A 24,566-nucleotide genomic window follows, 5' to 3' on the forward strand; every position below is an offset into this window, starting at 1 on the left:
CCGGATTGAGACACGACAGCACGTCACGACAGTGGCTTAGCATGCTCGGTTGGGCGGTTATCGTACCTAAGATCAGTCTCCGCTTCGCACACTCTCTCGCCACCGGCTGTGCTGCTTGTGCGCTGCGACCTAGTCTCAAACCCAGCGGCCCACGCGCTCGCACGCTATGGTTGAGTTTGCCGGCGGCTGTACCTAAGCACCCATTCGAGTTCGACTTTTTCTTCTACCAAATCAATCACACGATCGATTCACACCCCTTACGGCACGTACAAGCTGTGCACCCTACCGGTACGGAAATAAGGTTTTCTGTCGTATCGGTCAAACCGCACCCCATCACCTCTTTTACTAACAAATGCGAGGGAACCGAAAATCTTGCGAGTTGGGACACTCCCCTGCCACAGCGAACAGACGGGAAAATTTTCTTTTTCGTGGGCGGTGGTGATGTGGAGCTGAGTGTATATCGGCAGATAATTGATGACGGTAAGGAACAAGTGGGAGTCGCCACGATTGACGATATTTCTTGGCTCGATACGAAGAGCACGCGTAAAGAGATGGCGGCATGGCAGAAAAACAAATCAAATGTAAGTAACAGGCTTCGGTTTTTGTTAATCTCTCTCTGTCATAGTGATTCTAAGAGTCACATAAGTGATGGCGAGCTTCTTAGGTTTGGTCCTGATCCAAACAAAAGCTGAATAAACGCTGTCACTCTTGCAATGCTCAGGGTCATCGTACAAAATCTTTCAAGGCTAAATTCGCAGCCAACCATTTATAAGTGAATTTCATGGTCAGCAGATGTCGCTGCCGTGACGTGCAGCTCCCCGTTTTTTCTTTTCTTTTTTTTTCTTCTTTTGCCTGGCATGCCAAAGACTCGAGACAGAACGTTTCCAGTTTGTGAAACTGAGCCGATAAAAGTATACTGAATTCATTTTTCAATAGACCTAAACCGATTAATGTTCAAAACAGATTCGCAAAAAAAAAAAAAAAGAAAAAGAAACGCCCTCAAAAGTCGTCACAAGATAGCCAGGCCACTCCGGGTTTCTACCGCTCAAAAAAGAAGTTAGCGGTGGTCCACTCACTTGATACAGACTGAGAAAATGTGCGATTTAAATGTATAATTTAATTTGAGATACTAAAAACAGCCCAAATGCCCGGGGTACTACCAGCAGGTAATTAAAGCAAAATTAATTGAAGTTGGAAAAACGTGCTTATCCGTGGTACCAGTACCACCAGTATCTGAAAAGTACACGGCGTCAGGAGATAAGCGAGTTTTGGTAGATCGGAAGGTGTTCACGATAACGGTTCCAAAAACATGATAAGCCAATCACCTGATTCCTTTCAAGCAGCTGAAATCACGTTCCTGATCTCTGATTTGACAGTTGCTATGGTTTGGTGTAGTTTTCGTAGAGCGCTTCGAATCTGCTAAAATTTCCTATTAACTGTCTGCGCCCCCCCCCCCCCCCCCTGCAATATGTCGGTGCCTTTTGACCGTCAAAGTTTGCGCAAAACATCAGTTCCCATAAATCGGCCATAAAGCCGTACTGAGAGACAAGGAAATTCCTTACTTTCGCGATTACTTATAAAACCTTCAGGTGGATGCGCGCTACGTCTGTTTTAAATTACATAAATTTATATAAAATTGCATAAACTAAATTAGACGTCGGGATGTTGAGAACTATGATCTGTTCTGTAAGCAGAGGGCGGGAAAATGCGTCACAGTGACAATCACGGGCGACCCGTATTGGTCCTCTGCAGACAGGCGATTGCATGAGTGGCGAGCCCAGCAATAGCGCGCCACTGAACGAGGAAAGCACCCGTGTGGAAAGTGATACAGTGCAGATACCGGTTTGGGGAATCAATCATGCTTCGCGGCAAAGAAAACAATAGAGAGTAGAAACCGAGGTACCCGTCACAAGGTGATATTCCCCCCGTGACAATACATCACACACGCGCTCAGGGGAAATGGGTTGAACACACGAAAATCACGAGGAATTGGAAAAAAGCGCGTTCCGCAAGCGTGTCCTAAGCGCTCACCTGCAGTAAGTAATGAGGTATTGGGCATAGCAGCCGAGTAATTAGAGACAGTTAGCTGTACTTTCGTTGAATTAACTTACTTCTTGCCGCCGTTCCTCTGAAGCTGCCCCTCCATGTCCACTCTATTTGTTTAGTGATGCTTATCGTTGACGCACTGTTATAATTATCAAAGGAGGGCACCAAAAACTTGGAGAGTGTTGGAGTTGGATTCAAGAGTGCGCGAAAGAGCACAAAATACCACAATGAGATTCAGCAGGTCGTTGCCTCAATTTTGTCACTTCAATGAATAGAACCCGAAGTTACCGGCGGCGAACTCAGAAACGACAAAATTGGCAGTCCGAAGACCGGCCGCTCTAAATTTATCGGACACGGAAATCCGTGCTACTTGGTCGGGGCAGTGTGTACAGTGCAGTGTGCAGAAGCAGACAGCGCAGAACCGTACCAATGACAGAACAGTTTATGAATTCAGACGTCGCCGTATCAGCAATGGACAGCTCTTTCGGCATTATTAGGTCATCGTCAGAAATGCGCAGGTATATAGGCAACATTTGAAGGCAGCCAAGGTAGGCAGCCAAAGAGCTTCGGCTTCTCTTGTTATTCAATGACTCTGGCCGGCCGTCGCATTGCAAGAAAAGGTCGCGTCTTCAGCGTCAGGGGGGGGGGGATGAAATTTCCCGTAACGATCTGCAGAAGAGCTACGTATCGACTTTGACGAGTAGTTGCGATTGCGTACTTGCCCAACGTTGCCTCAGATGCAGAGAGGCAACGCCTTCCAAAACCAATGAAGGTCTGCTCGACACTTTGGGTGACGCTGTCGTCGGTTTCGGTCAGCCGCAGATGTTTTTAAACCACGTGTTTCAAACACAGCATCCTGTGGCCACCAGTGGCCCTCCGAGCGGCTAGTTTCCATGGTAACGGCAGATGAAAGCGCGTGCGTCAGGTGGGAGTGAGAGAGACTCGGTACGTCGATTACCCGTCTTGCCTTGTTCAGTACAGACGGCGTTCGCTAAGGAGGTTTTCGAGAGTGAAGACGGTAAAAAAAAAAAAAGTACGTGTCGAAATATGTACTAAGGAGTAACAGTGAAAAGGGAAGCTCGCTGAAACAATTAATACACTATGGAAGCAGCTAGGACGCGATCATGGAGAATGATATGACGCTAAAGTGGTGCGTGCATACCACCACAAAACAAGTTATGAAAAAGGTTAGAAAGCTACGTAATTCATTGGGTGTGGTGAGTGTCCACGGGAACGGTTAAGACCTTGTTTGAGTATGCCACGCTTTAAATGAATGCTGAAACCTGTGCAAGACAAGCTGCTATAAGAAAAGTTCGAAACGTGGTCGCAGTAAAAAAGACTCGGCCATTTGGAAAGAGAAAGTACCGCGGACTGACCCTTGAGCGCATGTTACAAGCAAAATGTAATCGAGTTACAGGTACAATTACTCATATTAGAAAGCATTTGGGTACAGTAATTAATTACTCTTAAGGTTATTAATGATAGTAACTTAACTACTTGCAGTCCGCAGTCAACCCATACGCGCGTTCTGGACCGGCTCTACATTTGTGGAACCGTGCACATGATTATTCTTTCCAATCGAATTCAACCCATTAGTCGCGGTTGCACCTATAGAAGGTAGAACAGACGTGCCACTTAGAGATGGGGGTAATGCAGTACAAAGCATCTCGGTAATAAGTAATGCGAATGCATTACATTTTGTGGAGGGGTAATGTAATGGCATTACATTTCATTTTGGCCATATGTAATGCGCAATGACGTTACTCATTACTTCTGCTGAAAATCCGGGCGTTGTCTAAAGCCAGCGGTTACGAATTGTGCCTGGTATAGGTAAGGAAAATCCCAAAGCTGGTTTTTCCCACCCACCTTCGTCACAGACCAGGTCACCAAGGAAGACAGCCCATGTGGAGTCTTTGAACATAAGCTCCTATGCGCTGCAGTTAATATCATCTATGGTTGCTGATTTAGATTATCCATGCTGCTCTGATCTCTGGATGAAATGATTCACGCAATTTTGCAGAAATTCTAGATTACTATCACTGGTAATGTACAACGCGAGTCTCTTACAGTACGTGCTTGAAGCACCACAGAGGACTGTGTTGAAACTTCCGCTAAAATGTAATGCCAAAGTGGTGTAATTACTAGAGCTGAGCGCGGGTGCGGGTATACCCGCGGGTACCCGCAGTTACCCGCACATCGTCACGATTTGCAGGTAGGAATTCGCGATCGCTGCAGGTAGCGGGTAAAATGTGGGTGTACCCGCAATGCGACCGCGGGTAATGCGGGTATACCCGCATTACCCTCACTCCACGGCCAACTAAGTAATCCCTCTCTGTCACACGCGAGCTCAGCAGTGCTCTATGTCGTTGGCCGTATAAATCCATGTGCCAGACTGCAGCAGGCAAGTGCTGGCGGGCGAGTTCGATTATTAATGCAAACATATATGGCCCTCTCTTGAATTGCAGTTTTATTGGCATACGATTGGAGCCGTCCGAGGCACGTAGACAACACTCAGAACTTCCATTGTTTTAAAATAGAAACAGCGGTAAAGTGGACGAGGAATACTTCCCGGCCCCTGCGAGTCCCAATGCGGGTATGCAGACAGCACTGCGGGTGCGGGTCGCCCAGATAAAGTTGTTGCGGGTGCGGGTCACACACGCGCGGGTACTGTGCGGGCGCGGGTCCAAGTTTGCTTACCCACACTCACCTCTAGTAATTACTTGGTGAAAGTAACGGCATCAGTAATGCATTACTAAACATGAAAAAGTAGCGAATAATGTAAAGTATATTACTTTACAGAACTGTAATGAACAATGGTAACGCATCATGAAACAAACTCAGCTGCCAATAAGGAATCTAATCAAGTAAACGTCTTGGTCCAACTCGTCGTAGTTTGTTAGTCCTGCGCGAATGAAACGAGTCGATTCGTCGTCTGCTAGCATTCGCACAAGACTCTCATACTACAAGAAGTTCAACAGAGTTGTTTGTTGTTTTTTTCCTACTTAATTAGAATACTGGGCTAAACTTCTAGGGGATAAAGCAATGACAGATGTCGAAGCCGTACGCGTCCAGAGTAGCAGTGTTGCTATAGCGGTCATATATTCAGGATCCGACAGAACGCGTCGTCGAATCCGTTAAAAAACAACGGCTCGTTTCACGCCTCGAAAAATTATGTCATTCCCTAGAGCAGTGGTTCCCAAACTTCACCGCCCCGCGGCACATAGAAATACAGACGAACCCGTCGCGACTTCTCTCCCGCGACTAGACCGTATCGACAAAGTCGACCCAAAACGCTACTTTCACGCAGAGTTACAACTCGTACAGTACAACTCGTACAGTAACTCGTTACAAGTAACTCGTTACTGTAACTAAGTTCCCTTTTTTGATAACTTGTAACTTAACTCTGTACTTTTGCGCCGTGGTAACTTTCAGAGGAACTCGTTCCTTTTTCAGGTAACTTGGCCAAAGTAACTTAAGTTTCAAGTTACTTTTAACTCGCTTTTCACTCATGTCCACATATTTTCTTGCTTTCTCCCCGGTTCCTGCATATATATATATATATATTTTTTTTTTTTTTTGCCATAAAACGTGATATTCAATCAATGACACTATTTTATTCAGGAAGTAAGAACCGCTGCCATTGAAATGAAGCTGAACCATTGCGCGCCCACAGGGAGTAAGATGCAAAGCGTTCGAATAGACCTCTACCAGAGAAACGTCATCATGAGATTGGTAGACAGACTGAAACCGAAACAAATCGGAAGGAGAGGGCTGGGTTTCACGAACGGGCACTTGTTCGCTGCATCCCATTGAAAGAAAAGCAGGACCGAGGGTCGCGTCCCTTTAAGGGACCACATCGTAATCCCCTCAAGACCGTTACTTTCGGGCGCGATCTTCACCTGTAGCTTCGAGCGTAGTTCAATTCTACCAAATTTGTGGCGCTGTCGAACACTATGACGTCATTTGTTTACAAACAGGGAGAGGTCTATTGTTGGACACAGACGAAAACGATCTAAGCGTATTGCACTCCTCCGCAGCCAACTCAAGGTCTAACTCAACTACCCACGCGCGCTGCACCTGCGTAATGCTATTTTGTGTCCGAGGTAACTTGGAAGTAACTCCTTCTTTCTTTTAAGTAACTCAGTAACTGCGGGTTACATTTCCGGCTGAAGAATTTCGTTATTAACTTAGTTACATTTTGCACACGGTAACTTAACTTGTAACGAGTTCTTTTTGACGGGTAACTTCTCAATCTATGCTTTCACGATTATTTCGTGAACTAGAATGCTGTATTGGAATGCTCTCCCCAAGAGCGTAGGACGGATTCAAGACTCACAAATATGTATATAAGAGGTTTGTAACAAACGATTCACCCTTTGGGTGTGTAACATTGAGTGTAAAATTGAAAAGCGGAAAATTCAGCGACACGGTGATGGATTGAGGGGGAAGCCTGAGGTCGCGAGACGTCGATATTTGGAGCGCCAGCACTTGGAACTCTGCTCCAAATACCGCCCTGAGACTGGTGCTTCAATTAAGTTTAACATGGGGCAGGGTAGTATACGTATTCAGTGTTACTCTCTCACGTTCCCTCTTAATATTATTTGTGTTCTCGGCATATCTGTTTCGTCGTATGTAGATCTGCAAATCTTCGCATTTTACATTGAGCATCTGTCTAACTTCAAATTGTATTGTCCTATGTCCGTTTACGTAAGTTTTCAATGTACGCCATCCGTTAAGTAATGCTATCCTCGTCGCCTTTAACGAATCCCCCCCCAAAAAAAATTACAAATGACAGTAACTGTAACAGAAACTGAATAGTTTCAGTAACTTTTCCTGCAGATTATTAAAGGAGCACTGAAGTGCAAAAAACTCACCTCGCGGAATGAAAAATGTCGTTCCCTAGTAATCGAAACACAAAATCAACTAGATTCGTCCGTTTCGTCCTCCGTGATTTATGGGCGAAAGAAACCGCAATGTACCCTTTCCCTCTCTTTCTCAAGCGACCCATCAACACGGAGGCGTCTCGGATTGGTCCCCCTAAACGATCTCCCGCAATGATTGGACAAAATCGTTTGCGGAGACCAGTGAGAGCCCGCTCCTCATTGTCGACCTTTCTGAGAAGGAGAGAGAAGGCGTGCACTGCAGGTTCTTTCGCTCATAAATCACCAACAACGGAACCGACGAATCTCGTTACTGTTATGTTTAGTTCCAATGTAACGGCATCATTCATCTCATGAGGAAATATTTTTGCCCCTTTATCCCGTATCTATTTGCGACAACGAAGAGAAGAAGAAGAAGAAAAAGTCATCCCAGCGCCCGTACCATGCATTCGATATCGTAAAGCACTTCGAACAGACTGCTCTGTCGAAATGGCTGGAAATGAATGCACCCCTGACAGAGAGGATAAACCACATGTGTGGTGAAGGAATGTGCGAAACAAGGGGGGGGGGGGGGGAGAAAAAAAGAGGCAAACATCTTGGTGCCGTCAGATGTCGTCGGGTGGAGAAAAGTGCCACGAGGCCGGACACAATGGAGTGCGCGCCACACAAGAAACCTGTTTTCGCGAGTGGCGCCTTCGTCACTTGATTGATTCGTTCAAACAGAAGCGGTCCTATTAGATGCCGACGATGACTCAGGCACCGGAACGAAAGATAGGCTCGCCAAAGACGTACCGCATGCACCGCTTTACGACCCGTTGTTTTTGCTAAAAGCTATCTCGTTGTACGGGAGGTTCTGCGGAGGATGAGAAGCAGAAAGGAGGGGGGGGGGGATACCCTTTAGCTCACGACCGACGTCTGTCGCCCACTTAGAAAATGTCTCCTTATTTCTAGGTATAAACCATTACATAGCATTACAATCCATTACGCGCACGGCTACGTTGAGCACTTTTATGGAAAACTGGCCCCACTGATTCAGATGAAAACACGTGTGATGTACAAATCAAAACTCGATGCATACGAATCGCATTGTGATAGCAGTAATATAACCGCTGTAACCCCCCCCCCCCCCCGTGTCTGTTAAGGGGGTACGTACGTATATTAGAAGAGTGCCGGCACTGGAATTTGGAACGGGTTTTCCCCCGGAATGGGAACCCGCTGGTGTGGCACGCACTTGACTGTCACGCGCGCAGGTCACACGATCGCTGGAAAAACGCTTTGAAGACGTCAGCTCGAACTAACCGTACCAGGGACATAGTAGCGGCGAGTTGCACAGCACAAGGGCACGCTACAACAACTGCTAATGTTGTCGTTGACGCGAAGCACACAGAAAGACGCCTGCGGAAAGGACTCGGCATTGATTTGCATACCGGATCTCTCCGAGCTGCCTAGCAAAGACAGACTTTCCAGACCCACGGTACTACTACCACGGAGACGCATTCCCGAAACGTCCCTCCATCTGAATTCACGGGTTCTAAAGAGCGCGAAATTGAACCACTTACACGGTACAAAGTCGTCTTTGAATCACTGTTCCTTGACTACGTATCATCTTAAAGTGTGAACACCTCAGATGAAGAATGTTGCCGTCTTAAGCACTTGAGACACGAAGGAACACCGACAAATAACGTACAGTGCTGGACAAAAGTTTACGGAACACGCTCCGGCGTATTCCTTCCTCAGACTGACACGGTAGCAGCGACTGGTACCGTACGTACTTGCAAACAGGTGACTTACTGGGTTACCTATAGGCACGTGTCTAAGTCCGTACGGTCCCATTCACTGTTAGTGTCTCACTCTGAGTAAAGAATGCGCCTGAGCGTGTTCCGTAAACGTTTATCCAGCACTGTACAATAAGCAATGAGCGGTAAGTCATATGGGAGGGCTAAACTTTTCTTTTGACGCAGTTCTTGCGCTAAGAATCGCAGTGCCAGAGTCCCAGAGACAGATGAATAAACTGGTTCACCTCCGCGACAGGGATGCTTTGGGAAAAAGTTTCCAACAATGAGCACGTGACAGCGATAACGTGCCGGTGAATTTAAAACGCGTGTGCATGGGGGTCGCCTTGAATACTCAAGAAGTGAAGAGTTGATCATGTACTGACCGATTAAGGGACTCGTAGCAAGCACAATCTCCCACGCGTACTAAGCTTGGACGGACGTTGGCTGCGCCGAAAATGAGGCACTGATCGTACGATAGGCATGTAGGCCATAAACAGTGACCTTAAAGACAGCGGTTACTGAACTATTCTACAATCGCTTTTTCGCACGAAACTGCGCCAGACTTAGGCCCGGTTTCTCCAACGCTGGTTAACTCTGAACCGAGATCAAGGGTTGCTAAAACTTGAGGTTAAGGCGGACTCGCCTCTTCAGACTGTCTATGGGGGATTTTTGTTCGCAGGGTTCTCGTAAACCTCGCTAAATTTCTACACGAAACAGGTACAGGCGTGTTATCCTCTAGTTTATCTAGGGAATGACATGTTCTTGAAGGTCTGACGCGATCCACTGATTTTTTGTGAATTAAAGTTTGTCAAATTTTCAATACATGGGAGTCTATGGGAGATGCAACAAAATCGCTTCTCTCGGCACACCCGCCCGCGATATTTGTGCCAAAATGATTTCATTCCCTACAGTAACGGTCGAGGAGTTGATTGCAATCAACAAATTCGACAAGATTTCTACAGTTTTCCAGATCCCTGCGAATGAAAATAATGGCTTTGTCGTTTGCTAGCATCTTGTGCACGCTCGCGCCGATTACATTACTTCCTTAAAGAGCGCGAGGAAAGCAAAGCGAAGAAAACAATTTTGCGACAGTGCAGCCAACTCTCTCCGGAAGCGAACGTTAACTACATCGCATGAGCCCGCCTTAACACTCAATTCTTTACTACAAATGTTAGTTGGTGACGTAATGAATGTTTCAGTGACAATAACTCCGTTCCTTGAGTGAAGCAGAGTTAGGCGTTAAATTCAAGTTAAGGGTCTGTTGATCTCTGTTCAAATGATAATCGGCTTTGGTGAAAGCGGGCCTAAGGGACGCAAAGCGCCATGCGTTCTTTTTTTTTCTTCCTCTTTGCAGGGTCTGTATCAAAGTGTGTACTAGCTAATAGTCCGCTATCAGTGATGTGGATACCATCGGTGCCGGTTTGCCCACAAAAACACTGCGATGAAGAACATACACCTGGTGGTCCCAATCATTCCTGCGATTGCGTAACTGTTGAAATATATTGAAACAGTCCCCAGCTAATGACGCGGTTTCTCATAAGTTGTCCCCACGTCTTCCGGTGACCTATCACTTAAAGTGACAGTCCGGTCGAAAACATAGGTCTGGGAAACACCGCCCTATGATTTCTAATACTCCTCACGACAACTGTGCGAAATATTTCAGAAGAAATCGTATCGCACGATTTATAATAGACTTTTTTCTATGCCGCAGTTGGTCCTGAGTAAAGGCCGCAGCGAGCTCTCGCATGACGTGCATAAGAGCAATGCCGCACGTGACTTGCGCATGCCTGTTTGCGCGATAGTTGATTGTCGCGTGCTAGCATTTGTCCATTATGATGTTTTTGAGTAGCAATCACGCGTTATGTAGACTAAAATGCAGAGTATAGCGTCAATGTAAACACAGGTATCACGACACAACCTTCTGTTCAGTACACTCATAGACAAAAACACCTCTCTGCATTCCCAGCAACGGCACAGTCCTCCGCTCCACTTTGTCCATTGGGGACGTCATTCTCACGTGACGGGTGACGTACATAGAGGATCCTTGGGGCAAGGAGTATGCGAGGGAGGAAAACGAAACCGGATGTCTTCAGAGGAGTATTTTTTATTCGATATCTCGAAAACCACGCCATTTTGTGAGCTGACACTTTCCACCCATGTTCCACCCAGCATGTAAGCCTCCGTCGCAGTTGGAAAAAATCAACTTCCGGTTTTCCGGACTGTCCCTTTAAGGCTGACCCACACTGCTGCATTTACGGTTGCGCTTATTGCGTGTTACGTCCGCGGACAACGAATCACTGCAACGGAACGTCCTTCAAGATAGAACGAAGGTACACGTAAGAAGCCGTACGCAGCCGTAAACGCTGCAATGTGAACCAGCCTTTACAACTTAGCGAAACCGTGCAATAACAATCATGTCAATGACGTCACGCAAATACGTATGCTGACTATATGAGCGCTGCAGGTGACATGGTGTACCAGCAGCGATGGAGCGGGAATGTGCCGTAGTCAAGTTCCATCAGTTCAAGAAGTGCAACCCGAACGAGTGCGTCTTTATGAGCTAGTGCTTGTAAATTTGCGAAGAAGATACAATGCAGTGTCGGTCGAGCTGTATCAGAGCCTCAGTTGAATGGAGAGGGCGTGCGACTATTTGCAAGTGCTGTACTTGGGTGCAGTTCTTAACAATACCGCACCGACATCAGCAAATATTCCGTGGAAATGACACTGGGTGGCGAAGGAACCAGATTTACGCAAGTTACGCTGAGAGAACGTCCATAAGTGAAGCCTGACGCAGTCTGCTGATTAATCAGCATACTGCGTCAAGCTTCACTTATGGACGTTCTACCAGTATACCAGTATGCAGATTAATCAGCATACTGGTATAAAAGGTATAAAAAGGTATAAATGAGGTATAAATGAGGTCGAAAGTACCACATTTACACCTCATACCACTGTCTATGCCCTGTTTAAACCATGTGTAAGGTATAGATCACTGAGGCTATACCTTCCACGCCAGCTGAGGGTATAATAAGATACTTCTCTATTACATTTATACCTTCAGCGTTTTGTACACCTTTTATTTCGCAACGTGTGGGATCACATTAATTTGTGGCTCAATTAAAGAGTAAGTTAATTAAAAAACATGGTCGATAATACAGTAGCATTCTAATTTGGTTTGTTGCTGCATTTCTTTCCTGTCCGATTCACACCCACGCTTTGTGAGTTTGTGTGCGAGCGTGTCCAGGTATTTTCTTTTTCGTTATCATTCCTTTCGTCCTTTATTTCTTTTTTTATTTGTTGCAAGCTGGGCTGGGAAGCCGCCACTCGGATATGATGCTGAAATAAATCGAATATTACCACTTTCCGCAATTAAAGCACAAGGTATTCAAAATATACCCTCTAGGAGGTATATGTTTACACCCTGAAGGAACAAAATAATATACCTTCATGAAGGTATAAAGATAGTATACCTTGAAGAAGGTATAGCGTTTGTACGTCAAAAGGTATGCGCCCTGAGACAAGCAGTTTATACCCCAAAAGGTATACATTTTTCTAACAGTGTAGAATGATTTTTTTAATCCTGCGAATTACGAAATACAACTACTAACTGGTTGCCCGTAAGCAGACTTGTAAATTAAATACTCTACTTAAATTACTCTATCTTAAATACTTGTGGGAGTAACTTGGTATTTTGTAAATACTTTTCAAAGTTAGTCTAGTATTCTAACTTGAATACAAAGTTACCTGTACTCATTTCGCAAGTTACTCTCGCAAGAGAGTAAGTGTTTTTATTTATTTATTTTCTTTTTCTTTTTTAGTCACACAGGAAAGTCGAGAAAACGACGAACTTCGTGATGATTTTGTTGCGCGATATGCCATTTTCATCTGCATACATGGAGCGAGGAGGACACGAAGGTCTCGCGGTAAAAAAAGAGTATCCGAATGGGTATTTTTTCTTATCTCCATTTTGTTTTTATTCGATTGATAATAAATTTCACAAAACGTAACTTGAGAGTACCTCGAAAGAAACGAGTTACTCTTGTGAGCGTTTAGTATTCTACTTAAATGCTTTGCAGGTTGAGTATTTAATATTCTGCTCAGTCAAGCTCTTTTGCCTGGCGCTCAGTGACTTAACTTGAATACTTTTTCGAGTACCTCGTACGAGCCTGCCCGTAAGCGGCATCACATTCGGTGGAAGAGAAGGCCCTCGCCAAGCAAAAGGTATGGTCAGCTGCACAACCTCCACTTTCAACACACGAGTTTCCCTACCACGGCAGCGGTACAGGAGTGTATACGTTCCCCATCCCAATTCTGGATCAATACACAGGCATCCGCGTTGCGTGTCCTCGCGGGGATCTATAGGAAATAGCATTCTTTCGGTGCAATAATTTTTGTGCATCACACCCACGAAATGTAAACTCCAAGTAACGAGGCTCCTGCTGCAGGCAACCTCAGCATCACTGCACTCTCGAATTAGTTGTCTAAATTTATTGGCTACAGTATAATCATAACATAATTTTCTATACACAATTGCGTCACAGTGCAGTAGATTATCTAAAAAATAATGCAGTCCATGAAAAAAGCGCATCACCACCCTGTCCATATTCCATGCGAGGGATCAGAGGACCGCTAGCTCATCCCACGTCATGAAAACGGACCGTTCAAATAATGTGATGTCGCGGAGGCGTACAGTTGTCCAAAAGGATTCAGTCAGCATGTGACACATGTCACGTCACGTCCACTGCAGGTCCAAAGGTTCAAAAACGTGGGCGACAATAATACGTTCCGCTCAACCCATCCTAGCACGCACATCACCAGCAGGCTGCGCCGCCACGCGCAGAAGCCACAGCGACATCTCTCGACGAATCCTCGCACTATACAAACCGCACAGCTGACATCCGCGAACCGAAGAAGCGACTGTGGGAAGCTCAGTTTGGCTTGCCGAATGGTCTGTCACTGATTTTATTCTTCTCCGTTTGGGTCTTACAAATGGCTGAAAAGTTGCGAAAGGTTTGGGACAACTACGTTGCGAGAAAGCGAGTCGAGCCAGAAAAAACAGGCTCTCATTCGGCGGAGATATGCATGCATGAGTGACCATGCAACGAAATGAAAAGCAGTTAAACAATCGCACTTTCGGCAACTGGCATACGTAATCTTTTCATCCATTCGTTACTTGAATGAGGCCGCCACGGCGAAAAGCATTTTGTTCGCGGCCGAGACAGTGTCGTCTGCTCACAAAAGGTCGTAGGCCCCCTTCCCGGCTGATTAATCAGTTGCCCAACCGCCGGCGTCAAGAAGGAAACAAAATACGCTTCTTTTAAAGCGCCGGGAAAAACGCGTCGCCCAACGAAGGTACGCGACCGAGTTGAGAAAGCAAATAAAAAAAATAAGAAAACCGCGTCTATTTCCTCGAGCGAATACAAGTTGGCAGTACGCTAGGCCTAGCGAGCTGTGTTCGTAGACAGGAAGATTCCTGCAATGCACAGCTCGCGTCAGGTGTACGACACGATCGAGGAAAACGAGGTAAAGGCGCAACCACGAGCTCGTTTTCGCTGGGCGAGGTTATCGACCCCCCAGAGTCTGAACCCCGAACGCCTCGTTCGCAAAACGAAAAGCGCGAACACCCAAAATAAATAACTAAATAAAGGGCCACCTCCCTCTTGCGAATACAAATGACTCCGCTGTCGGGTGTCACCTCATAGAAGCACATATTGAAAGACGTCAACTACCGCGACAGACAGGCTCGGACCCGGTAGCAGGGATCTCGGAACTAGCAGGATTTGCACCAGGAACTGCTAATTATAGGCGGTCGTTACACGTCCACGGGAGGGCAGCGAATCCACGGGCAACTTTTCGCATACACCTACTGTCGGGTTCACGGAGCAGCGCACGGCGAAAATTTGTGCAAAAAACACCAGTACAACGTTGTTTAGGTGTTGCAGCCAACAACACAGAACAGGGTGCTGCAGTGCACACGAAGAGAACGACCGAGACGTGCTACGGTTCACTTGCCACCAACTCACCTCAGGGAGAAGTTATCCAAAGGAACGTAATCCATGTACTCTCAAGCTCGGTCCAATATCGTATCCGAACGTTTCAAGTATCCAGAGAAACAAGCCGCGTGTCAAGCCCCATCACTACGGTACAGGTGTTGAGACAACCCCATTCCGAAAAGCCAGCGAGCACAGCCAGGAGCAAGTTTAGAGATCGTTCAACCCTTCCCGGCATGCACCGCGCCATCGCGGAAAGAGGGCGAGAGAAATGCGAGGGTGAAGGAAGCCGCGCGAGATAAAATGAAGCACAAATGAACAAAAAAAGAGCGAAAACGAAACAACGCCGTGTGGGGAGACCGAAAAGGCGAAACGGTCGAGAACGGACGGCGGGACTTGAAAGAGGAAGTGAGAAACCTGACACAAAATGAAACGACGCCTGCCTGATTTGAATTTTCATTTGGGAGGTATTCGACATGTCCTTGAGCAATTATGTGTTAGCTAGTCTGCTAGCAGGCGGCTTTTGCTCGCGCTCTTTTTGTTCTTGCAACAGACAGCACAAACATAAAGCGGGCATCAGTGCCTTCCAAGTAGGAGACAACGAAATAGTAGTATGCTGTTTTGTGTGTGACATGTTATGGGTTATTCCCACCATTGAAAATCTGTCCTGATCGATGCTTCGAGCGCAATGGAGTAGTCGAGAAGCTTGCTTTCCGTTTAGTAGGGTACATGGTGCGGCCCCCTTGGAATGTTTGCAGTGTGTGATGTGTCGTTAGCGGCCGACGTTTGCTTCACGCACATTTGCGTGTATATTTTCTAATTTTCCGCAAGGCATGATGTGCCGCGATTGAAACGACAGCAGTACCGGCGTCTAATTTTCGCCTGCGGGGGGACAAGTTAGAAATTTGCGCCCCCCCCCTCGTATTCTTGCTTCCAAAGAGGTGTCTTTTGCGCCAGCCATGCTCGACAGGAAGTAACTTTTGCATCTAAACTGGCTGTCACAGCAAAGGAAGGTTATCAATGGTGAAGACACAGCGCCGTTGCCTGTGGAACGTCTAGTGATTTTGACTACCATTTTCGAATTTCGTTTTTCTTCACCACGCCATTTTTCGACACGTTCAAACGAGCAATTTTCGCGCTGGACTAATACCTAATAATGAGGGACTATATACATCTAAAGTGCAATATAATTTAAGGGAGACGCTTGTTTAAAAACAAATCCGAATTCTAGGTTGGAATAACCTAATAAAAAAGGTGCAGTTAGTTTCAGAGGACAAAACTCCGTAACGTCCATCGCGCACTTTGTTAGCGGCTCAAGCTCACTTCGTTTTTCTGCGGAATCGTACACTTCAGTTCGCCCGTTTTACGCAGAGCTAATGCCCTTAGACTGCTGGACAAAGAAACCAATCTGCCCTCACAGTTCTGCCCAATCTGGATGTGCATAATAACGACAGCCTCAAAAACAATAAAAGGAAGCACACTCGACAGCATTGTGACTGGTATAATAAGAGTGTCGAAAGGGACAGTAACCAGATTTTTATTTTTTTTCCCAAACTAGATGCGCACGAAAAGCAGTGCTCTTTCCATGGCGCAGTGTCGTCTGGTCGTCTCACATGAAACGAGAGAAAATTGTATGGCCGTTGTTGAATCCTTTGCATTTGCTAGGGTTGCAGCGGCGAATCCCTGCTGGGTAGGGAGGCACATGCATTCACTCAATTGCCGTAGCTGCTTGAACTAACTGATGCTTTTTTCCCCTTACATTACGGTGTCTACATCATGTCCCAAACTTCGACCTTGGATCCGGCCTTGAAGAGGTGTGCCCCGAAGACGAAATATACCATGCACTTCTACTCTGGTCGCAGTTGGCAAGCTCTCTGCTTCGGGCTGCCACTGAGGCACGATAACCCGTTTTCTCGTAGCACGTTATTTGAACGCGGGTCTCTGCCCCGCAGGCGGCACTTTTACTTTCATTAAAGTATACTGGTACATAAGCGGCGTCAGTGAATAGCGCCACAAATTCCAAGTTTGGTTGGAATTTGACCACTTCGAGATAAAACATTTACGATGGAGAGAGTCGAAAAAAGGAGCGCACGAAACAGAAATAGACAACGCAGCGAAGTGTGTCGCCAGACATGTACAATATTGCAGTACTGAGACATCTCCGGTAAGTTAAGCACCGCAGTTGACGCGGAATTATGTACGAATGCGCCCGTGACGAAATTTGCGGTTTTCTTCAAGACGTCCTGTACGATAAAATGGCGTAGTAGATACAGGCTGGCTGGTGGACGAACTCCATAATGAAGGTGCTTGAGCGATGGGCAGAAGACAGACGTTTTCTCTGACTTCTGCCCATTGCTCAGGCACCTTCATTATGGAGGCCGTTCTGTACTGCAATCCTGAGACCCACGACGAAGGTAGCGACAACAATTGATAGATACAGGCTGGCTGGTGGACGAACTCCATAATGAAGGTGCCTGAGCGATGGGCAGAAGACAGGCGTTTTCTCTGACCTCTGCCCATTGCTCAGGCACCTTCATTATGGAGGCCGTTCTTTACTGCAATCCTGAGACCCACGACGAAGGTACTGACAATTGAGCGAGAACACGCTCTAAGACATCAACGAGGCTTGCGGGACCATGAAATGATATTTGACAAGCCCACGATCATTTTTTATCTGTTTCCCTGTACTAAAGCATTCATTCTGTGAAATATGAAGTTGAAAAATCGTTCAAATAGCGAAGATATTCTATATTAACCACGGGCGTGAACAGCAGCTGCTACGGCCCGCCTCCGAGGCGAACTGGCCGTGACATCATACACAGAACATGTTGCCGATTCGTGGACGGGCTTTTGCGAGCAAACTGCAAAATTTGCAAACAAGCTTGCATACTTCGAGATGAAATATGTTTCAATTTGACCTGGAGACAAGATTGTATCTAACCGTTGACACAGAATCCTACGAAAAATGTAATATAGCCGTTGACTGTCAGCATGTCTACCGGAGCACGTTTTCCTCTTTGAACTTCTTCGTCAGAACATACCTCCGTCGGTGACATTTACGAGCTACTGAGTACCGAACGACCCATAGATACTGTGTGTGTCGCGTAATCTCTCCCTCCATTGCTGACAATTTGCCTTTGCCTTTTGCCACGTTTCAAGTGATTTCGACGGCAGATATACGACGTCGTTGTTGTCCAAACCGAAACCATGCACCCACGTGGTCCCGCGGGGTGTGTCCTCCTGGTCGTTCACAGTTGGCTGAGAGAATTGGATGGCGATGACGTAAGCCCGCTTCGAAGGCATATATCCAGCGGTCACGCCCCGCTATTTTTGTCTGATAACTGCGCCCCCGTTGTACTGAATACGGTTAAAAGTCGATGTGTGTACGATAGTGAGGGATCATGAGAACGGTTTCCTGCAGAGTACTCGGAATTCGCGAAAATCATTTCATGGTCCCTTTAACTGTAAGACGTCTTACAGTCACACGAAGGCACATGCGCAAATTAGAACATGAAGCACCGCTCCTCGTGATACGATACTACGGTTAGAATGACAAGAATCGGTAACTGAATGGAGCAAGAAAAGTATTCACGAAATGATGGTTGCGGCTGTGATCACGTCGCATCAGGACGAACAATGCGATGGCTCCGAATGAGCAGGGACGTCAAGAATTAAAATGCGACTGACCGTAAATGACCTGCCTACAACACCCCGTATCACATGAACGAAAAGGAAGCCAACTCAGTCGAAGACAAGGATCACTCGGCAAGGAAATACTTGCCTTCTCGCAGAGACAGGGCCTGCCCAATATTCTTTTAGGAGCGCTAGACATCTAAACAATATGTATTTCGATAGAAATTTTTCGAAACGCCCATTACACCTCGGGGAAAACGAGTATAATCCTATCCACCCATAGTGTCCATTGTCTCCCGACAACGCTCCTTAGAAACGCCACCTAAACCAGCACAAGCGTGGCACGAAACACCTTTCTAGTGAGACGAAGCGATGCTGGCAATCAACTTCGCCGGTGTCCCCTCCGGCCTCGTTAGCAAAAGGAAAGGGTTGCGTTTTCTTTCTCGAAAAGACAGTGTTTTATGGCCAGTACAGAAATAACGGACAGGGAGCTGTTACACGTGTGCCTCTCCAAAACTGCCTGCGATGCCTTTTCTTTTTCTTTTTTTCAGTGCGAGCGAAATTGGGAAGTTGTATCTATTCTCGGGTCAATTTCGAACATTCACCGCAACAACAGGAACAGAACTGGGGGTACTTCGTAAGGAGCAGTGTTGCCAGATTGAGCACCATATGTCATCTCAAAACTGGAAACTAATTTCACGATAATTGTACGTCACATAGAGAAATAATATTTTGGGAGAATACAGTGTGAGACACAAATTACAACGGCGTAAATTTGGCGGAACTCTCGAGACCGTGTCCACCCAATTGGCCGAATCCCAACTAGCCGAATGCGTTGAAGGCCGGAAGACACCTGTAATCCCTTGACCTCCAAATGTGCTGGTTCGACTGGTAGAAATGACCGACATGTCCCTTCCCAATTCGTCGAATTTACCTTACCACCGTGACTTAGTGGCTAAAGCCATCGCCTTCCACATCGAAATTGTGAGGTTACCCGCCCGCGCTGTCTAGATGTTTTCCGCGGGTTCTCCTCATATGTTGGTAAGGTTCCCTATGAAGGTGGCCCAGGGCGCACTGTCCTCCCAGCAGTGCCGGTGAGAGAAATTACGGACCCCGGGGATGCAAGACTACGGAGTCTTGCCCGGGCGCCCTCCTCACGTCTCCTGGTGTTGGCAACAGTCGGGCATTGGGTCGGGCGGGCCCGTGAAGAGGCTCGGGGCGCCATTCCCCCTCCCCCTGCTCCTCTCGCAAAATCATCCTCACAGCAAGCCACAACGTTACTACGATAGGACCTCTCACGGTAGTGACGCAGAGCTTACGGCTTCTAGGCCTAGGAGCCGTAGTAAAATGCATTTAAAATATTTAAATAAAAAGCACAGAAAATTTAACGGACTGAAGCGCCTCAAAGAGATATTTTTCTTACTCTAACTGAACAAATTACTAAACAGCACACAGGAAGAATGGTTGTTAATGAAAGAATGTCGAGAAAACATGCGAGCTGGTGACAAGGATTCAATACGACCCCCCCCCCCCCCCACCCCCGAGACCAGAAAACAATATATCACACACAAGGAGAGGTTTAGTTTTGATACAGGGACGTACAGGTCCCGACAAAAGTTTACGGAACACCGGAGTGGTGTATATAGTCATCTGAGCGATGCCGTTGCTGCAAACAGGAGCAGACTGACTTACAAGCAGGTGACTGGGTACTCCATGCACCTCTCAGTAAGTGTACCCACTCCAGCTCGCTGCTAGGGTGTCGCTCCGATCGAGAAATACGTCGCGCTGGTGTTCCGTAAACCTTTGTCGGGATCTGTACCCCTTTGGTACTCTGGCCATGGATAAGTTTATCGTCTCCCTACTAAACGCTTCAGCTGCGATCTTATCTGCATATGCTGCTATTCATTACCTAGTCAGGGGTTTTCGTCATAAATATTGCTAATGATATTGTGATTGGTGGATGTCACCTTTCAACATAATTTCTAGTTCTCTACCAGCCACTATTCACTAAGGGCTTCAATGATTCTCGCACGTTTCCTATCTATAGGTCATTTTCCACCATACCCAACTCGCCGAAAAGCTATCATTTCCCGGCTTGCCGAAAGGGGTTGACCTTTCCCCTCAAAGACAATCCGCTTAACTGCATTCGGCGAACTGGGATTCGGCAGATTGGGCTGCGACCCTCGAGACTTAGTTCGCAGCGGCATTGTAAAATTACCGGGTCCGAGTGTCGCGGACCAGGGAGCGCAAGACAAGGCAAATGTGATTGAGTTGTCGACATAGGGCGAGAGGTAGTCAACAAATTTTCTATGGAATCGTGGCTCGGTTGCTTACTAGAACACAAACCGGAAACTGCAAACATTGACGTCACCTGAAAGCACGTGACATCGTTTGTGTAGCCTCGATTTGGATCAGGACAAGAAATAAGAGGCCTCAAAAAAGGAAAAATTGATGAAAAAAATGCTTTCTTTCCGCCTATCGCTCGACGACGGAAAAATTCCTTGAAACTTCAAATTCGAAAATATAAACTTCTGTCAAAACACACAGCATAAACGAGGCCAAAATATCAACGAAACATGTGATTTTTGTTTTTTCTAGTCAGACCAAGTAAAAGGTGTTACACATAGTCATTAGGAGATCTCTGACTTTGTTTGTTTTTCTTTGTCTTTCTTTTTTTCCACCTCTTTCACTGGGAGAGTCGTTCTGCTATTTGAGCTTCTACATTTTCTGTTTCGAGAGAAATTATGGGGAAGTTTGCATCTCCACATAACAACTCGACGCATTTGCTAGACAACCGTTCCGTTAATAGTTACATTGATCTAAGCTTACTTCCTACTTGATTATTTTAATTTTACTTTCATACACTCGGGGCCAAAACACAAAACTTCCGTATTAAATCTATATTTATAAATTAATTTATATTTCTAAATATTTCTAAACGTTCATATATTGATGAATATTAAAATATCTATAAATGTACGAATATATTTACTTTATAAACTGTAAGAGGGAAATTTTAAAGAAAATTCAATTGAGAGCACGCCGCCTTTTTGTTTATTTTTTTATTTTTTCGGCAGTTCAAGACAGACATGTACAAGATACTCAAAAATATATTTAAGATAAGATAATAAATACTGACGTTTGAATGTAATTAAGATAGAGTATAAATACATGAAAATTAAAGTAATTAAGATAGAGTACGAAATACTTCAAAAAGTATTTGAAATACAATTAAGATACTATTTATCCTTGAACGCAAAACGTCACCGGTCACTGGTCAATGCGGCAAGTCGCCGCTATGTGACATGAATCACCTAAAGCCCGCGTACTACGCAAGCCGCTCCTGTGTGATGGGAGTCATCTAAACACAAGTCCCAAAAAGATGACAAAGAGATACCACAGAACACCACTAAGCACATGTGACCCAGAATAAAGCAAACTTCTACAGGTCCCTGCCCGACGAGGTCAGAATTCGGCGTTACCGCGTCAGGGCACCACATAGTAGAACCCTCACTCGCCAAGGACTAGTACACACGGGGCAAGGTCTCTAAATGGGGACTTCCAAGAAGGGCCAATGTCCCGGTCAAGTCCGAGGGACTCAGGAAATTTCCACTGAACAGGCAAGATAATAGAAAGACGACACACAGAATGTTTGAGAGGGAGATCCAAAATATGTAATTAGAGTATTGAGTAGAAAATACCATAAAATGTATTTTAAATAGAGTACAAACACACAAAACCGAAAGTATTGAGTAGAGTACCTAAATACCGCAAATTGTATTTAAAATACAGTATTTTAAATACAATACTCCAAATACGTACAAGTCTGGTTCAAGATTACCGGGAATTTTGTATCGCTAAGTCAGGGCTCGCGGTTTAAGGCGGTAGAAACGATAACCCAAAGACAGAATGTTTAACGTGGTAGCAGCTAGGCTCGTAAGTGAACGTTCTTTACCCGAAAATGAGCTAGTCGACGAGTTCGGAACAGTACGTTTTATGAAGACCACGCCTCCGATCTTGTAACCGACCCATAAGACAAGTGCTGTCCTGCATTGCCTTTTCGAATGAGCACTGTAATCATTTCTGAACATCACGACCAGCTTCTGGAGAAAGCCATAAAAGCTTCGTGCAGTGTGAGAAGACGTTCCCGCGAGTGGTCAGCGAACCATGCCGAATAGCTGTTACCCCCATAATGTGGCTCCTAGTCGTATAAGGGGCACAGCTGAGTCGCAGCTGGCTCCTCGACACGGCGAAGAAACAGTTAACTATCGCGGTCGACGACCTCCGACTGCGTCGTCGTAACATCGCGTCGGCAAAATTTCACCGCAAAAAGCACGACAGCGGAGGGCGACAGTCACTCGTGTGTTTATAATAGGTTGGCAGCCCTGGCATTTTTAGCCATTTCTCGTGTCCTGAAGAAAGAGAGAGAGAGAGACTGGTAACGTGCCACTGGCAGTGATGTGGGGCAGACCACGGATACGGGACACGGAGCGGAGGTAGCGAAGTGGTGAGCATGTGAAAACGTGGTCTGAGGGAAGACCTCTCAAAGCTAATCACGAAGCGCAGCCTCGACGGAAATACCTAAAAACAATGCCTTTTATTTCAAAAGTACGACGCATAGCAATATATGTACGTTCTGGACACAAGGTTTGATCAAGTTTCTCTTCATGTCGCAGTGTTGCAACGACCTCACAACAATGACAGACCGTGAAAACAGATCGGCACGAGCCTACAGGGAATACTTTTGAGCACCTACGTGAGAGCGCAACCCATTTTTCAAACGCTGCGGTTTTTCTTTCTTTTTTTTTTTTTTTTCTCATACCACATTCTCCAACGTCACTCAGTGACTGTCGTGTGACCTTCAGAAGAGGCGGTATCACTTTCAGAGTCAACAGTGTGTAGGCAGTGTGTAGCAAAAAGCTCGATAAGAGGATGAAATGAAAAGTGACCATTATCGCAAACACCGATAAAACCCTTTTACAGCCAACAACAGACCGTATACAGCGGACCATTTTTGATTGTCAGCCTTCATGGGGTGCCCCATACATTTTTTTTTTTTTATCGTACACCGCCACTGAGAATTGTTCGATTGGCGTGGAATATGTCTGTCTATATGTGGAGTAGGGAAGACTTCGGTGATTTTTAAGTGCTTAAAAGAATAATCTGGAGCTACCGACTGACTTTGATATTAGTGTTGTATTCGATTGTAATTTACGCGTAGATGTCAAACGCAAAATTCCATCCAGAACAAAAAAGGTTAAAAACTGGGTGGTTCGGTAGTCCATGCATATACCTCCCAGGCAGTGGGTTTCTCTAGCGATTTTAAACTATCATCCAGAAAGCCGTCGTAGTTCTCGAGATAAGCGATAACATGACCAGTTTCGGTATTACGCTAGCGTAAGCGTGAGCTATACTAAAGCCTGAATCACACTGCTGCGTTTACGGTTGCGCTTGCGTGTTACGTCCGCTGACAGCGAATCAGTGCAACGGAACATCCTTCCGGGTAGAACGGAGGTACACGTCGCTGTACGCAGCCGTAAACGCAGTATATGTGAATCAGCCCTTAGGGTTCTGGGGTTTCGAAGTGTCTTTCGTGGTGTATTCGGATAGTGTCTTCCAGAGTTTATTATTTCCCCACGATTCGTTTATTTTTCGCAACGGAGCTAATACCCGAAATTCAGATAAAGCGACGGCTGGAAAACAACATACTCACAAAGAGGGCCACCACCTATAGACTACTGCGGTTTATGCTCATACCAACACAGCGCGGTCTCCGGCGCATAACGCGCGTGTTCGGCGAAATTTTGCCTCCGCGCCCCTGCCGCGCGCGTTCTGCGTGTTATTTTGTATCTAGCAAGCTTTGATTTACAGGTTGCGGGGTTGAGCCAGGCCGGACGCCACCAACGTGGTGGCGAGGTACAAGCTGCTTAGGCATGCGGTCTTCCGCGATGGACGTTAAATACGGTGCGCCGCGCGTGCAAAGGTTTCTGCGCACGAGAAACTGTGGCTCATGATCATATAGGTGATGATGATGATTTGGATTTTTTGGCGCATCGACAATAATGATCATAGGTGTCTTGCGGCATAACGCCACGGGTTATCACGAATTATTATCGTGTGATCATTCAGCTCAACGGAATGCTCGGCTTCTGAGCGCAAGCACAGACTGGCCCGAGCTCTAGCGTGTTACACTCACCATTTTTATTCTAAAAGTTTCGGTTTAAAACTTCAAATTGAAAACA

At 46.1% G+C, this 24,566-nt stretch overlaps 1 protein-coding gene across 3 annotated transcripts in view; it reads right to left on the reverse strand.

Moving 5' to 3' along the window:
* Nucleotides 1-24,566, reverse strand: part of LOC135385476 (uncharacterized) — an 85,512-nt gene that overhangs the window by 32,464 nt on the left and 28,482 nt on the right. Inside the window, exon 1 of one of the 3 annotated variants that reach the window (XM_064614811.1) lies at nt 14,725-14,933. The exons of the other annotated variants lie outside the window; for them this stretch is intronic. The gene's annotated coding sequence lies outside the window, so the exon portion shown is untranslated. Of the gene's footprint in view, nt 1-14,724; nt 14,934-24,566 lie in introns of those variants that run through there. 3 annotated transcript variants of the gene reach the window in all.

The sequence above is a fragment of the Ornithodoros turicata genome, chromosome 2 (genome assembly GCF_037126465.1).
Source record: "Ornithodoros turicata isolate Travis chromosome 2, ASM3712646v1, whole genome shotgun sequence".
Taxonomy (NCBI): domain Eukaryota; kingdom Metazoa; phylum Arthropoda; class Arachnida; order Ixodida; family Argasidae; genus Ornithodoros; species Ornithodoros turicata.